Source organism: Ambystoma mexicanum, chromosome 10 (genome assembly GCF_040938575.1).
Source record: "Ambystoma mexicanum isolate Mex_15411 chromosome 10, UKY_AmexF1_1, whole genome shotgun sequence".
In the NCBI taxonomy this organism is placed as follows: Eukaryota; Metazoa; Chordata; class Amphibia; order Caudata; family Ambystomatidae; genus Ambystoma; species Ambystoma mexicanum.
In genome coordinates, this window is record NC_090932.1 from 1,586,972,779 (window position 1) to 1,586,981,721 (window position 8,943).

Sequence of the window (8,943 nt, forward strand, 5' to 3'; positions counted from 1 at the left end):
GGAATTGCAAAGCTCAACAGATGGTTATATTGTCAGAAGGCAAATAGATTTGTATGGAATATCTTAAAAGTAACAATGATGCAAACACTGGCTATTATTGTAATGTTTATTAAACGGATTTCTGAGGAGATCTTTGTTCAACTCCCACATCATAAACTTTGATTACTCAGTCCTTAACCAGTACAGGTTGATTAAACAATGACCATTAATCTGGGAAACAGTGACAAATGTTACATTCAAAATTACAGATCTGCGGTTGCTATTCAAAGGAATCTGGTATTGGATTTAAATTGAAAATAGTGAACACAGCTCCATGTAGCCCACAGATCTTTAGTTCAGGTAATCAGGAACTGCATCACCTTTCTTTGTTTTCAGAACTTCCACACAAAAAATATTTTGAATGCCATGAGTCTGAATGTGAGTTCTTTCCAGAGTTACTGGTTATCCCAAGCACAAGCTCTAGACTTATAGACCCCTGATTTGGCAATGTGCTGCAGTCTATCAGGCTTTGATCATGCAGAAAAAGATGCATACAATTCCCATAGTGTCTAGTTGTGCCTGCTGCTCACCTTCCTTAAGAAACTGCACCCCCATATGATTTGTATCTACTTTATCTGCTGTATTGCACATGGTCAGGTTTGTGTATAGCCCTGTGACACTGTGGGTTTGTCTTTGGTGGAGGAACCCAGCTGAGCGTCCTATGTAAGTATCAGAATTAACATTGTACACCACTCTTTCTTCGTGTTTTATTTTGTTCTTTTTTTCTCATTTCTCTATCGGAAGTGTGCAGGCACATTGATAGGATATTTAACAGTTAGTATAGGTATCATTGTATCCTAGCTCATTGCTGTTTTGCAATGTTCATTGTTATCTATGGTTTATTTTATTTGTTAAAGTGCAAACTTAGATCCAGAGCAGCAGAGCACTCTGCAAGGCTTGGGTAGCCAGCATTTAGGTTTGCATCTTTTAACAGTAGCGCTGCACTGTGAGTTGCATTATGGGCATCCTTTGTGAAATTGGAGAATTTGGGGGCATTTCGAGACGTTACTGGGATGGAGATCCAAAGTGTGGGTGTGTGACAAGAGAATGATTGTTGCGTGTTCCTCTCTTTATGTACTAGAAAGATAACTGCACAGATAGGTTAATACAGTACCTATCTGTGCAGTTAGCTTTCCATGATTCATCTAAAATAATATTAGCTTAGCTTTCAATTGTGAAATGGTGATAGGGTATAAACAGTAGTACAGGACGAAACAACTTTGATTGAAATGTGAGCGGCAGCTATCTCATTGCTAAGGTTAGAGAATAGTGCTTTACATTTAAATCAACAGGTTATTGAACTATAAAGTAAAAAATTACTCTTCATTGTGACCAAACCATCCCATTATAGTGCGAGTTCACTTTCCCTAGCCATGTGTGTACTAAGTAAATTTGAGTTCAAGTCCCCTTGTTTTATGTGATTTATAAACCGGGTTTTAGATTATTGCACAATTTATTAAAAACATATTTTCTTGTTAGAAGTTTAAGATCACAAATCTTTTTTCAGCACACTCATTTTAAACACATTTCGCTGAGTTCTGATGAATTGCCAATCATCTGCAATTTAAACTTAAGCTAAACCCCTAACTTGTTTGCCAGTTAAGCATTCTGCATGTTGTACAGTCAATCAGTGCAGTGAGATTCCTTGATAAAGCACCATGATTCCTTTTCAAGGTCACCATGTATGCTGCAAATTAATTCCATACCATTTCTGTACCACAGTACTGTAGAAAAGGGTATCAGCCAAGAAAGGAGTTGTGTGTATTTCTCTACTAAATATATATATATTTAGTAGAGAAATCCTCAAATTAAAATACCTCTGACAATTGCCAATTGTGATCTTGTTTATTGGTTTTGTTGAGGTCAGGATATATTTCACCCACCTTTTATAATAACATTTGATTTGATATGACCAATTAGTTTACAATTCACAGCAGTGACATTGTGCAGGACCTTGCTGTACATGTGAGATGTGTACACTGAAGTCCCAATGTACATTAATTGCCTTTTCATTTAGTAATACAATGTTCCTCTAAGGCCATTAGTAACTTCTTATCTTCTCTAACTATTCTCCAGTTCTTCTACCTTTCAAAATAGGAAATGCTTAATAAAGGACTAAATACTCACAACAAATGTTATATAAATTATTTCACATTAGCATTTCCATCTTAAGTATAACTTATTTATAATAATATGGAATAGATAATGTCAATGCAAACAACATTTTAAATAAATTAAAATCTGACTTCTTAAGTTTGAAAATAAAGTCACGCTTTTCTGATGTTTGTGGCATTTTTCTGTCAGAAAACTGTGTCTAGTATTTTGTAATTTCAGAAATGTGAAACAGAAAATGTGAAGAAATAGGTATTATAATTGGTCAATTTTAAATGTACATACATTGTACAAGATTCGGCCACACCAGATCTAACTCATTAGTCAGCTTTAGTGTATTGCTGATTTCAAGATGTGATCTCAAAGATGAGACTTGTTGTAGTCTCTAAATTAAGCCTAAATTCACCTGTAAACTCATAAATTCTCACTTTGATAGTTCAAAGGCACCATTCTACTCAGTAAAACTATAAGAAATGCTAAATTACATTGCCAATTTTATTATAGTGCTGTATGATAATCTATGTAGATGACAGGCTGCTTTAGGGGACTCAATGGGCAAGTATAACAGTCAAACTACAAGCAGTGGATCTTTGGAGCATTCCAGGAGCCCTTGGTAGAATTAGGCACCTTAATAATCAAAAATAATACTTTAAAAATGGTACAATGAATAAAGATGATTTCTGGACACAGGTAATGAAAAACACACAATTAAGGTAAGGCAGAGCTTCTTGGAGTAAAAACATCTTCAGATGACATATTATTAATGTATACAAATAATTGTGTTTTGTCCAAAGAGATAAAATACATAATTCATAGCAATCTTGAAATATCTGTGGCCATAGGGATAATTATAGGGAGTAGTAAATCACTCCAATACAGATAGTCGCAAAGAAAAGAGTGTAGACGTTACACATGCTACATCAAAAATGTACATATGCACATTAAAGTTTCTATCCACATATCATGGAACTTCAAAATATCCTTGGAGACCTCTTCTTTCTCATAATACATTCTAGATGTGGAGAGCAAAGTTTGGACACCAAAGAATGTTTTAAACCACAAAAAAGCCATGAGCAGTAAACTGCAATAGAATTTGCATGCATTTATTTCAAACTGAATGGCTGCTCATACAATTGTCCAAAGACAAGCTACAACTATATTTTTTGCAAAACCTTTTAGCGAAATGATGAAATTTTTTCTGGGAGCCAAGAAACACCTCTTGCAAAATTGACTTCTGTAGATACTAATATTGTGAAAAGACTCAGTCCAACATCTGAAACAGAAGTTTGGAAAGTGTCAGTAAAATCCATAGGTATCTTAGAAATGATTAAACGCTCTGAGTATAAAACTCTTTATGATTGGTCAGCGACTTGTCACGATCAGTTTCCATTAGAAAAACATCAATATCTCCATATTATTTGAAAAAAAAGAAATAATTATTAAAAATAAAAGAATTCATATTGAAAATGGTTCTTCTTTGAGTCCGTCCTTTTCCATTTTTATAGAGGTACTTCTCTCCAAGAACATGGCCATCCATTCATTTGGGAAGATAATGAAAGGATGTACTGTTTATTCAGCACCTCAAAAGGCTGAGTGATGCAGCACACCACCTCCACCATAGCTGAGCTCTGACAAGTCAATCAGTCATCCTATTGAGAGAGTAAATCAAAAGCATCCTTTTTAATTAGAGACTGTGATCTAATACTGGGATATTATGGGCAGCTGTGGAACAGTAAGGCCCCATTCCCAAGGAGTCCCCTATGACTATGACTCCATGGGAGTGGGAACACTGAAGCACTAACAGTGCCGGTGCTTCATTGAATTATCTGCCAGCAGGAGCCTGAACTACCAGCAGTCAGGTCTGCCAGTTGTTCACCCCGGCTACCGGCAGACTCAGAGTATACCGGTTTGGAAAAAGTGCTTGTAGCCTTTGTAACAGGCACCTTTTTCATGCTCGTAATCAGGGCCTAGTCTTCATAATCAAGCCAAGACTTAATTGGCATTGTGCCATCACAGATGGTCTCCCACAATGAATCCTTCTAGGGGTGCATGAGGTGACCTAATGTGAACTTCTAGATATATTTGCTCTGCTTCGCCCTCTTCTTGAAATCAATAGAGAATTTGACCCCTGCATATTTACCTGTTTTCTTAAGTGTTCCTCTAGATATACTCTAACTTTTAAGTGCAGATGCAAGTACATAGGTATTAAAAGTGAAACCCATATTAAAAAGGTCTCCTTTATCTGGTAATTCCAAAGCCATATTTAAAATTGCAAATGAGATGGGATTGCAGGCTTGCAGCACCTAAAAAGGGTAAGCCAAACTACCTGCTATGGCAAAACATTTAAATGCACAGTGTGGGGTAAGTGATGAAGTTCACCCATTACCTGGAGGAGTTTGTTGATTCTTGTGATGTGGACCAAAGAAGGTGCCTGGCCTCATCCCTACTGCATAATGCTGTATCCTACTCCTTAAAAGTAAACAGTCAGACAGGTCTATCTCTTCACATTGACAGCAAATATTTAGGCCTTTTTAATACATTGGAATCTCTGTAAGAAACACCTTGTGTAATAGCATTGGAAGAGGCACTCAAGGAGTTATTCCCAAGGGCAGCGGTATAGTCTGTCTTCCTCTGGTAAGCTTTGCCAAGCTTCCTATAGCATCTTCAAGAGCATTTACAACATCCAATCCAGATATGATCACTATGATCACATTGGGACAAAAGGAAACATCAGGACAAGCCTAGACATTTTACTGAGAGAACAGAGCAGCTACATGAAGCCTTGATCTGCTGGTGACAAAGACACATGGATGTTTTTCTAATAGTGTTTTCGCTCGCATAGATTTACCTTGCAACCATTGTCTTCTAGCATAATTCTTGTTATCACTAAACTTGTATATGATTACTGCTGTTATTTTAATCAATTATCTTATTAATTTAGTTACTCCAATAAATATTTTGAGATTGCTAATATTTCAAATTTTTTAACACCTTTAAGGATTTGCATTCTTACCTTAAATACATTGCTCAGTTGTTCATATTGTTCATACCGCCATCATCCATATACCCCCACATATTGAGTCATGTGCTCTGCCTCCTCTACCAAAGTGTGGGATGCGGCTAATTGAGCCAGCTGAGCTTGGGAATTACGCAAGCTTGCTTGCAGCCGCACAGTCAGCCATGGGTGCAAACAGAAATACTCCAGCTTTGATTCATGTACTCCTGAGAGCATCATACCCTCCTTTAACACCTTAAGCATATTTAACCCTGAATCATTCGAAGGCACAGGTGTACGTCACAGAGGCAGATAATAACAGAACATGGCTTAGAATTAGAAAAATCAATATCCTTCATTATGAGTTTGTGCTTGAAGTAGACCGAAGGGAATGAAACCTGAATCTTGAATTGTATTCATTTAACTGCCTCATTCTAACAGTTGTAATTCTTTTCTTGCAGCCGGTGAGACCAAAAAACCTTCCATGAGCCTCTTCCCACCCTCTTCAGAGGCGGTCGATGCAAATAAGGGCACCCTGACATGTCTCCTGTCAGACTTTTATCCCGGATCTGTGACAGTGAGTTGGACGGCCGATGGGCAACCAATAAGCAGTGGAGTTCAGACAGCCAAAGCCACTAAACAGATCGAAAACAACCTATACATGACCAGCAGTTACCTGCCTGTAACCTCTTTAGACTGGAACTCAAATAAAGTGTACGCCTGTCAGGCCACGCATGAGAGGGAGACCATTACAGCATCTGTGAGCCGATCTCAATGTGCTTAACCCTTCGTAAGCCAACTCTGGTCAGTGTCAAAGGGCTGTGCTGGAGTAGGCATCAACGCAGTAGGATTTAAATATGGTGAGATGTTATAGTGACCAACCTGCCAACTAATCCTGGGGAATGCCCCCAAATGCTGTTAGAACACTCTGCTTCCTGAACTGAAGCTTTGCTCTGTCTCTATCTGATATCATTCCAGGCAAGTGATTGATTAGTGTGTTATATCATTATATCCATCCAGATATGACTTATTTGGAACATTTTACTGTCATCACTAGAAAGCGCTGGGATTGGTCTTCTGCCTTTTAAGTAATGTGTTCATTTTTCGACCAATAAAATATGTATCTTCATCATCCATTGTGTTTCAGAGTTTATTCTTAATTTTTTAGTTTCTCTAATGTTTTACACAGCCTAGTCTTAGCTCAGATAATACCTGCATTGCACAGGCTTTTCATTTCCTATTTTTTATGACACTCTTTCATCCATCATTCTGACAATTTCCATTCATCTATGGATCAATACCAAGCAAACTAGTTGCATATATTCACTCACCCATGGTAACATAATGGAGAATAGCATATCCATAAATGACAATGTAAATGTTCATGAATGAAATGTGGATCAACAGATGTCTGAGGTGATGAATTGGTGAATGGTTTCCCTATAGCTTTTCTGGGAATTGGCAGTTCAGTGTGCATGTTGATGTGGGCCGACATTGTTGGAAGGAGAAAGGTCATTAGTTGGTGGACCTAGGGCTCTGCCACTATATACATGTTGTGTTTGCTCTTTGGCTAGGCTTCTAGAAGAACATTGGGTTCGTTATTGCATAATTTCAATTTCCTGAGAATTGTGTCACAAATATTACATGTATCAGACATGTCCACACAAGAATATCAATTTCCAAAAGGTATTTATTAGAACAAATCAAAAACAATTCTGTAGGGACTAAAATGGTGCATGAAAGTAATTCAAATGGGATCAAGATGCTCATGCACCAAATAGTGCATGAAGGAATCTCAACAGAGACAAAATTTGGGGCTGTGCACTTACAGTTATAAATAAGATGTCGATATTAAGTATAACATCCTCTTTGAAGAGTTCATCTATAAAGGAATTCTCTGACATTCAGATTTCTTGTTCGATGTTCCTGCAGCAAGGGGAAGCTGTGCGGAGGTTACCAGAAGGTGGTGACAGAATTGGTGGTGCCAAAGTGAATTAGAGTGATATTGACTGCAGGTAGTAAGAGGTATGTGAGAAGAAGAAGGTTGAAAAGGACTTGCATGTACTTTTCCTTGTTCTTCTTCTCCCATATCTCATGGGATGGTAAATGATGCCAAAGAGAACGGGGAGTCAAGGATTAATGATGCAATGTTGATATCTGGAGGAATATTTGCAAAATGTAAATGATCTTGTCCACAGAAGAGTACAGAGACACTTAACAGAAATTGACAGAATAAGAAGTGGATATCAATGGTATGAAGAGGTGTGTGAAATTGAAAAGATAACTGGAATAGAGAAATATCTCAAATGTAAATGAAATTGAGATATGTGTGTGAGGACAAAATCAATAAATGCAACTGAGAGGAATAGAAGAGGGAAATGATATGTAAAGTAGTATGAGAGGTCAACAATATATATCGATTATGAAGAAGGTTAAAATAGATATGCATAGACAACACATAGGTAGCTCATTAATTGAATAGTGATAGATTAATTAGAGGTTGTCTTAGGTGAAGGATAGATTGGCCAGATAGGCAGCGAACATGTAATTATTGCACGGGAACTGGTGACTTTCAGCATTTTAGGGAGATCATTTGAAGTGCAGTGTCAAGAATAGGTGAGAAAAAGCATACAAATACAAAAAGGACATTCCCCTACAAATGCATCCCTCACTGAGCACAGGAACACTGTGGGCTCACTGAGGCACAGGGCAGTCAATAATGATATCCTCTGGGTCATAGCAAACATGTGCAGCTAAGGTGATCATTATAAGGGCGTTTCCACATTCTGATTCTTCAAGACCCTGAACGAACTCTCTGGCATGCTTGAATAACCCACTGATTGCTGCGTTAAGCAGTGATTTCAAATGAGATGTTAAAGGCATCAGAAGACTCTTATCTGCCCAATTTCCCACTCTAGGATTCTATAATTGGTTAATGAATAAAAAAATGTGAGCAGACAGGTTTTAAATAATTGCCGACTTTTTGAGATATTGAGGTTTACAACATCATAACAACAGTCCTTACATTTTAATAGAAATTCATAGAGAGGGATGTAAACACCTGGCAATGAGCTCTCTAATCAACTTGATGACCACAAGCAGCGGTGTTCCTAGGTCTGAAAAAGATCCGAGGCTACACTGATGTCGGAACTGTCGGGACTAGGGGCTAGCTAGGCTTTTGGTTGAAGCTCCTGAGATTCTATCTGGGGCTACAACCAAAATACCAGGGGCTATAGCCCCCTTAGCCCCCCCTAGCAACACCTCTGACCACAAGCATTCATGAATAAGTAGTTCTGAATGCTATATGGGTTGTGAAGGATAATTTGAATAACTTGGTTCATAAATATGTATCTTTTGTAAGCCTGCTGTACTGCTGGATGCATTATACATTTTATGCAAGAAATATTTAGAGGGAAATCCCTGGTTACCTAGCGCAGATGTGACTAAGAAATCATCAGGAGAAGCTCAGATGGTCACAGGAGAACATGTAAATGTTGTCTTACAGAAACTATGTGAGTACAAACAGTTAAAATGTTACCACTGTCGATGGCAACGGAGGAGGGCAACTTCATTACAACAGTATATTAAGTATCAGACAACAGAGCTGTCCTTGTTTACATCAGTGTAGATGGTGTTTAGCAGATCACTTCTCTCAAAAAGTTTGATATATTGCCAAACGTTACCTGAGCATTTTCTTAACACCCAATGGTATCTCCCTTTATGAGTCCAGGCAATGGATTTGGACATCTGGTCTGTGGCAGGGTGAACTGAATTCATGCTACATATGTGCAATCTCA

The 8,943-nt window shown here is 37.9% G+C and overlaps 1 long non-coding RNA gene across 1 annotated transcript in view; it reads left to right on the plus strand.

The window, feature by feature from the left end:
• The window catches only part of LOC138492633 (uncharacterized), a 30,499-nt gene extending 24,219 nt beyond the window's left edge, over positions 1–6,280 (plus strand). The window contains exon 3 of the long non-coding RNA XR_011276232.1: positions 5,608–6,280. This is a non-coding gene — a long non-coding RNA (uncharacterized lncRNA). The remainder of the gene's footprint in view (positions 1–5,607) is intronic.
• The last annotated feature ends 2,663 nt before the right edge of the window (positions 6,281–8,943 follow it).